Raw genomic sequence first — 9,036 nt, 5'->3', positions numbered from 1 at the left:
TCACGGTCCACCATGCACTATGCTGGCTGTCGTCATTGAAGGAGCCCTCAGGCCGTCTCGCTCGCTGGGCGCTTCGCTTACAGGATTACGATATCCGCGTACTGTACCGCAACGGACGCCAGCATGCTGATGGTGACGGCCTCTCACGTTCTCCCTTGCCAGACGACAATGCTTGCTGCGCAATATCCCAGCTTGACGTTTCTTCCGTCGACATTGGGACCATCGCTTCTGAGCAGCGCAAGGACCCCTGGATTGCCTCCATCATAGACTGCCTTGTTGATCCGTCACCGCAGCCAACCACTCGTGCATTGCGCCGTCAAGCTCGCCATTTCGCCATCCGGGACGACCTGCTTCACCGACGCAATTACACCTCTGACGGCCGCCAGTGGTTATTAGTTGTACCTCGAAGCCTGCGTTCTGAAATCTGCGCATCGTTCCACTCTGATCCACAGTGTTCTCACTCGGGACTTTTCAAAACCTACCAGCGCCTCCGACGGCGCTACTACTGGCTAGGAATGTACAACTACATTCAAAAGTACGTTCGCTCATGCCCCGACTGCCAGCGCCGAAAATCTTCACCCCACCACTCGCCAGCTGGTCTGCAGCCTCTACCCTGCCCTACCCGGCCGTTCGGGCGCGTTGGCATCGATTAGTATGGGCCACTTCCTCTGACGTCGGCTGGTAACCGCTGGGCCATTGTGGCAGTAGATCACCTTACACGATACGCTGAAACCGCCGCTCTTCCAGCAGCTACAGCGCGCGATGTTGCACCATTCCTGCTTCGCCGATTCATCCTGCGGCATGGTCCACCTCAAGAACTGCTCAGCGATCGCGGACGCGTCTTCCTGTCGGAAGTAGTTGAAGCGATTCTCAAAAAGTGCAACGTTGTTCATCGTACGACTACGGCGTACCACTCTCAAACGAATGGCCTCACAGAACGCTTCAACCGTCCGCTCGGCGACATGCTTTCAATGTACGTTGCCTCCGACCACACGAACTGGGAGGCCGTTCTGCTATTCGTCACCTACGCGTATAATACCGCTACGTAGAGCACCACTGGATTTTCACCCTATTTCTTGCTGTATGGTCGACACCATTCGCACACCATCGACACTATTCTTCCGTACCGGCCGGATGCATCTGAGTGCGTGCCTATTTGTGCCACGGTCAGACATGCAGAAGAGTGCCGCGACCTCGCACGGGCCTTTACTTTCGCTGATCAAGAGCGCCAGAGGAGCACTCGCGGTGACGCCACTGCCGCGGTCACCTTCGATCCGGGAGCGCTCGTGTGGCTCTCAGTTCCTTTAACTGCCTCTGGCCTTTCATCAAAACTGGTCCCTAAGTATGAAGGCCCTTATCGCGTTCTCGAACGCGCATCTCCTGTGAACTATGTCATAGAACCAGTTGAGCCATCTTCAGACATGCGCCGCCGTGGACGATACATTGTCCATGTCGACCGTTTAAAGCGTTACTACGACCAGCTCATCGTGTCGAGCTTTTAGGTCGCCGGACGGCTCCCTTCTCGCTCCCGGGGGTGATTGTAGAGAAGAGAGACGCTAGTGGGTTCACCGCTACTGGCTCTAAACGCAAGTGGGTCGAGCGCTCGTGCTCAGCAACGGCTCTCGTGCTTGGAAGCTGTGACTGTCCTGCCCGTCGACGTTGCGCTGCTCCGAGCTCTGCCATATAAACACCTTTAGAGATGTTCTATATTGGAGCGCACATTGAGAAAATAGGTAAAGCTGATGTACGTTCTCTGAAAATGTAGTGACTAGTCGTCTGACTCTGCATATAGACTTTCCACCAGGCTTATTCTAAATGCGCCAGTTGCCACGCGAATACCCAGATGATGAACGCGGTCTAACGTTTTTAGCGCACTCGGTGCAGCAGAGTGATAAACTACGGCACCATAATGTAACCGTGATCTAACTAGGCTCCTGTAAAGATTCAGCAGACACCTCCTGTCGCTACCCCATGTAGTGTGGGATAGAACTTTAAGTAAGTTCATGGGTTTTAGACATCTTGCTTTAAGACATTTTATGTGTGAAATGAAGGTAAGCCTGGTGTCAAAGATAACACCTAGAAATTTGTGTTCTTTGTTAACAGGAATTTGTTGTCCACCCAGTTCTACACAGGGATCAGGTACCAAGCCTCTCTTTCTTGTGAAGAGAACACAAGAACTTTTGTGCGGGTTGATTTGAAATCCATTGTGGTCTGCCCACTTGGACACCTTGTTTAAGGCCTGCTGTACCTGTCTTTCACACACTGTAAGGTTGCAGAATTTGAAACCTAACTGTATATCGTCTACGTAGACGGAATAAAAAATGGCTGGGGGCAGTGAAGAACGAAGTGTATTCATCTTAACGATAAAGAGAGTGCAGCTGAGCACGCCTCCCTGGGGTACACCAGCTTCCTGCGTAAAAGGACGGGACAGTGCATTACCGACTTTTACTCGGAAGGTGGGATTTGACAAATAGCTTTCAATTGTGTTCAGCATATTTCCACGGATGCCCATTTCCGACAGGTCTCGCAAGATTCCGTAACGCCATGCCGTGTCCTACGCTTTCTCCATGTCAAGGAATATCGATAGGAAAAACTATTTAAGTATAAATGCATCGCGGATATTTCCTTCTATGCGCACAAGATGATCGGTTGCCGACCGTCCTTCTCGAAAGCCACACTGATAAGGATCGAGCATATTGTTGAGCTCAAGGAAATGTATAAGTCTGCAATTTATCATTTTTTTAAAAAGCTTACGCAGACAATTTGTTAGAGCTATCGGACGGTAAGTTGCCGCCAAGGAAGGGTCTTTTCCCAGCTTCAGAACGGGAACTACGATCGCTTCCTTCCATGTAGATGGGAGGTATCCCGCAGCCCAAATTGTGTTAAAAAGTGTGAGTAGTGTAACTTTGTGTCAGTATGTAGGTTTCTCATCATGTCATACGTGACTGTCAGGTCCCGGCGCAGAGCTTTTGCATGTGTTCAAGGCAGCTCTCAACTCGGCAATACCAAAAAGGTCGGTTATACGGTTCATTCTGTCTGCATTTTCTTATGATTGGCTTACGTTCCTCTATTTCTCTATGTTTAAGGAAGGATAGGGAATAATGGATTGAGCACGACACATGCTCAAAGTGCTCCCCTAGGGTGTCTGCCTGCTCTTCTAAGGTATTTACTTGATCGTTCACCAAAGGCAACGGATTTATTTGCTGCCATTTTAGCTTCCTTACGCCATTCCATACTTTCGCCTCCTGTGTGTAAGAACTGATATCTGAGAGGAATCTCACCCAGCTTTCTCTCTTTGCCTGACGCCGTATGCGCCTTCCCTGTGACTTTATGTGTTTAAATTCGATAAGATTTTCTGCATTCGGCGACCTACGCAGTATTCCCCATGCCTTATTCTGCTTCTTTCGGGCATTTCTACATTCATCATTCCACCAGGGAACACGCCTTTTAGGTTAGCCACCATTTGTTTGCGGAATAAACTTTTCTGCAGCATCAATAATAAAAGCGGTAAAATATGCGACAGCTTCATCTATACTAAAATTGTTTATAAAACCGAGTGGTAAATGAGTAGATTATTTAAAATGCTCCCAGTCAGCCGATGCTGATTTCCAAATGGGAAACCGGGGAGTGTTGTCATGCTGCGTTATTGATCTTAAAGTTATAGGGAAGCGGTGACTTCCAAAAGGATTCTTTATCACATTCCATTCAAGATGAGGCCGAAGGGAAGCAGAGCCTATTGCTAGGTCTATGGATGAATATGAACTATGTTGAAGGCTGTAATATGTTTTTTCCTTCTTATTAAATAGGCAGGCACTAGAGTTCAGAATAACATTTTCAATAAGGCGGCCCCTTGCGTAGCATCGCGCGTCTCCCAAAAGCGTGTTGTGGGCCTTAAAATCACCCACAAGTATGTAGGGTTCCGGGAGCTCATTTATCCGGTTATAGGGATCGGTTTTTTTGGAGGCGATAGCTTGGAGGTATATATAAATGGAACAGACGGTTACCAGCTTATTGAAAATAATCCCTCTAATTAACACTGCCTCGAGGGGCGTCTGCAATGCTACCTGGCGACAAGCTACTGACTTGCCTGCAAGGATTGCTGCACCGTCGGATGAGGTGTTAGCCTCATCACGGTCCTTGCGGAAAATGGTGTATTGTCGGAGGAAGTTGGTGTGTTTTGATTTTAAGTGTGTTTCCTGTAAACACAGCACTTTTGCATTGTGTTTGTGGATGAGTTCTTGTACATCATCAAGGTTTTTAAGAAGACCTCTGACGTTCCATTGAATAATTTGTGTGTCCATATTTAAAGTAAATTGGTGCTGTGTTTAGGGAAACGGAAATGATGTCTTAGATTAGAGAGCCCTTTCGAGGCCCTGTAATAGGGATTTTGCCCTTTCTGAAGCGTTCGAGCGAGTCTCGGCGCTGCTTAGGCGTTTGTGGCGCCTTGAGGACAGGTGTAGTGTCGATTGCCTCCTGTGAGACGCCGGACAAGCGCTCTTGCGAGTGAGAGGTTTTCCGAGAGAGTCCTGCCCCGGAAGGCAAGACCCCTGCGCCCACCAGCCCGGAGGTCGATGGGGCTTCCTGAGGGATTTGGCGGCGCTGGCCGTTGCCAGCGCTGGAAAGGGCCTCGGAGGTTGGGGAAGCCGCGGCTGCGCCCACTTTCGGGGTCGATGGCCCGGAGTGCTGGGTTGGCGGAGCAGCTGTAGCTGCAACCGCCGCGAGGGCAGATGGCGTCGCTGCCGACTCACTGCTTGTGGGTCGGACAGCAGCCGGATGCCGTTGTGACGCTGCCCCCTGACGCGCCACTTCGGCAAAGCTTTTCTTTGGCAGGTATGCTACCCGCCTGTGTGCCTCCTTGAATGAGATATTTTCTTTTACTTTGATCGATGCGATTTCTTTTTCTTTTTTCCAGGATGGGCACGACCGCGAGTACGCGGCGTGCTCCCCATCACAGTTTACACAGTGGAGGGGGTTCTCGCAAGTTTCAGTGGTGTGTTCATGTGCACTGCATTCGGCACATGTTTGGCGGCCCCGACAGCTCTGCGAACTGTGGCCGAAACGCTGGCGTTTGAAACGTCGAAGCGGATTTGGCACGTACGGCCTAACACGGAGCTTGATATACCCGGCCTCGATTGACTCGGGAAGGACACTTGAACTAAAGGGGATTATTAAGTGCTTCGTCTGAATCTCTTTACCACCTCGGCTCATCTTAATTCATCTGACATTTGTTCACATTGTGTTCGCTGAAGCCCTGCAGGAGCTCCGCTTCAGTCAGCTCGAGCAAATCATCATCCGACACAACACCGCGGGTGGTGTTGTGTCGGATGTCGGAACACAACGGTGCGGGGTTACTGTTATGTGGGTCTCCAGAAATGACACTAGTTTCGGTAGTTCTTCATATTGTTTCGAATCGCGGAGCTCCAAGGGTAGGTCACCGCTTGCCAACGTGGACACCTTGTAACCTGGACCACAAACATCAGTCAAGGACTTTGACACAAGGAATGGTGAAATTTTTCGCGCTGCTTTGTTTGGCTTTTCAGAGTGAAAAAACATGGAACCGGGGAAAATTCTGGATTTGGTTTCCGAAAAACTGAAATACATCTTCGGTGCGCCCTCGTTTCTGAGGGCGATCAGGAAGTTTGGGGAAAGAAGTTTCCATGAAAATATATAAAAGTTCGGCAACAGCGCCGACGGCCCACCACGGAGCCCAACGAGGGGACGCGGCAGAGCTTGCATTCAAGTCTGCAAGACGCCAGTCGTACGCCGCCACTATAACCAAATATGGTGTACCCAAGGTTGGATAGCCACACAGGGTTAACCCTTGCCGCCAAGAAGAAGGCAGTAAATAGAAGAGAGGAGACAGGAAAGACGGAAAGTAAGGGAAAGACCAAGGTTGTAGGAAGAGAGAAACAGGAAAAGGTGACTGCCGATTTCGTCCAAGTGGGTCAGTCTGGAGGTGCCGTCTATGTGAAGCCGAGGCCGAAGAGATGTGTTGCCTTCAAGGGGGCCTTAAAGGCCCAAACACCCAGCATCGGCTCAACCCCCAGGATCCCCTTTTTCCCAGACACGGCGAAGCCGCGCACGGCTACACGCGGGAGGGTCCAACCCTCGTGTGCTTGGGTCCGTGGTGTCGCAACACACCAAACGCCTGCCGACGCAGACGTCCCTGTGGTGAGCAAACAAGGACACCAAGGACAACACAAGGGAAGTTACTTGCACTGACTAATTGAAATAAGGAAATTATAAATTAAGGAAATATAATGTGGATGAAAAAAGAAATTAGATAAACAAGTCCAAATGTCAACGACCCCTTTCAAAAAGCATCGTCCCGCTGCTACATGCATAACAGGAGAGCGAAACACAAAAGGACGCTTATTAAACAAAAGTAACAAAACAACAAAGAAAAAAAGCCCCAAGTAACGCAGTCCAAGAAAGTCCGAATTTCAGCTAAGCGAAATCCGAAAATTCTTTAGCGCTGGTAGAACGGCTGGTAGAAAGTTCCACAAGGTGGACGTCGTGAGCGGTGCCACTGTGATAGCGAAATGCAGTCTTGCGAGACCTCATAGTCGAGTTCGCCACTGAGTCACATGATCTTGTAGGGTCCGAAATGGCGCCTTAAAAGCTTCTCGTTAAGTCCTCATCGACTTATGGGGGTCAAAACCCAAACACGGGCGTCGGTCTGGTACTCGACGTAACGTCGTGGAAGATGGACGTCAGGCTCTGGAGTTTTGCAAGATGCATAGCGCCACCGGCCATTGCCAAGCGGTAATAATTGAGTAGTGCGAAGTCCGACTCCCTTGCTAAGTTGCCTATGCAGCTAGCGACTGCGAAACAACGATTTAACTAGATTTTAGTCCATATTGCGAGTGTTTTGCGCATTTAACACCCAGACAGAGAGCTATGAATTTCTATGCTAGTCGGATGCGCCACCGAACTGCCAGAAAGCGCTTGCTGGCTCACTCTTATGACTGATGGCGGAAACGACGGCAACCGCGATTGCTCCGTGCGCTACGAAGAAACGCCGCAATTGACGCTACTGGTGTGTTGTATATTGCCATGAACGTGAGGGATGGAATAACAATTTTGTTCTTCTATATTTGTGTTGCCAAGCCCCGACGGGGGACCGTGGTAACCACGCGAAAACTGAAGAATCTGCAGCGGCCACTTCGTTGGTAACAGGAAAAACAACGTTGCAAACCATCCTGCTTATGTGCCATCGATATCTCCACCTTTTAACAGACGTCCGCCTCCGCTTGACTCAACAAGTGGAACGGAGATATTTGGCAGGTCAGCTTAACCAAACATTTTCGTTCGTTTACTAATTCAAAATTCTGTTCTAGAGCATCGTTGTATCGCGAGCTCATTTCTACATTCGGTATATTGTATGTCCTGCGCCGATAGAGCAAACACGCTTCGCAGTGTGCTGAGCCTGCTCGACTGCGTTTTTCAAATGTGAGCAATAATGATGCTGTAGGAGCACTGGATGAGTAATTGCGAAGTAACGCATTTGTGTAAAGAAAAAAAATGTCGTGTTTATTTACATTTCTTCGAGCGCGCTTGTTGCTCGAAGCGTCTGCAAAAAGTTCAAATTAAAGGGACACTAAAGCTAAACAAATCAGCTTAGACTAATGAAGCACTGTTTGAGAACCCTGCAGGCAGTCATTTAAAAAAATAGTTTGATTATTAGATAAGAAAAAGAAGGTCCAAGTATCAGTATTTAAATTTTGCGCCGAAATCCCAGCGCCGTTACGTCAGTGTGACGTCAGGAATACCAAAGTATGTTTTCGCATTTGGGCCGCGTTGGCTGAATAAAGGTTCCCGAAACTTGCCATGTTTAATATTTGGTTCCTTTAGAACACAATGTAGTCAATCTGTGCCGCTATATGTCATTAGTAGGCCTAGAAGATGCCATCAAAATCCAAGACGTCACAGCCCCCAGGTGCGAGAACTTAAGTAGTCGTCGCCACCCGTATTTCGTTCTTACGCTTTTTCTGGCTTACCAAACATCTTATCGTTGTAAGAGTGGTGTTTTTGGTGTTGTAGAACGGTAACTTAGTGATGCAGAAGGAATCATTTTTCACTTTAGTGTCCCATTAAAGTACAGAGCGATGCTGTAGCTCCTGCGAGAAAGAAAGATGCAGCGCGTAGGCACTGTAGGAAGCTTACATTCGCTATGACCGCACGCTGTTTGCTGCGTTAGAAAACGTTTTCTGTTTGCTGCCCGGGAAAAGACTATGAAAGGATTTACTCTTTGTAAATAATTGCGAGACAAAACATTACGATAAAATACATAAAGATATAGGAGATACGCAAGCCTTGTGTTGAGAACATATTCAATATGAACCAATTTGAAATGCTTAGATTCTTATGCTGATATGCCTCTAAACAAACCTGATGCTCTCTGTACTTGCTAGCTGCAGCACGCCGAAATAACACTTGCGACTTTGTTTTATATTGTACACGTACTTCGCCCTGCTGAACTTCCTTTCCGAAGCGTGGATGGGCGGAATAAGCTTTCCAGGTCTTTGATTTTTAGGAAACCGCGCCTCAACAGAAACAAAAGAGAAGGGTCCATTGTGGCCTATGCACCTTTGCTTGCGGACAGCTCTCCTTGCACTACTCAGTTAGCGCCAATGCTGCGATGGGGGCGCTGGTGACGGGTTTTTCCGCAGTGCCGCCTGGATAGAGTCTGAGGTCTATTGTAGTGTCGGCTGTCGGTCCTCTGGTGGTTCTTAACACGCTAGCGAGCGAGCTGTCAGGCTTCGTCGGCGCGCTGGAGATAGGTGGCGACGTCATGATTAGCATCGTCGGTGACGTGCGGCAGCGTGGCGCCGAGAGTCGTCGTCTGGCTCCTGCCAGACGACGACCAGCTTGAACCAGCTAAACCAGCTTGAACGGCATGATCTGTGTTGTCTCTTGCACCACCAAGTTGTAAGCGAAAGTTACATACGGCAGGACCGCGTCCCACGCATTATGCCCCATGTCGATGTACATTGCTGGCATGTCGGCGAGGGTCTCATTCAGGTTCTCCGTAAG

Source organism: Dermacentor variabilis, chromosome 5 (assembly GCF_050947875.1).
Source record: "Dermacentor variabilis isolate Ectoservices chromosome 5, ASM5094787v1, whole genome shotgun sequence".
NCBI classification, from domain to species: domain Eukaryota; kingdom Metazoa; phylum Arthropoda; class Arachnida; order Ixodida; family Ixodidae; genus Dermacentor; species Dermacentor variabilis.
The sequence above is the reverse complement of the archived record's forward strand: the minus strand, read 5'-3'. Positions refer to the sequence as shown.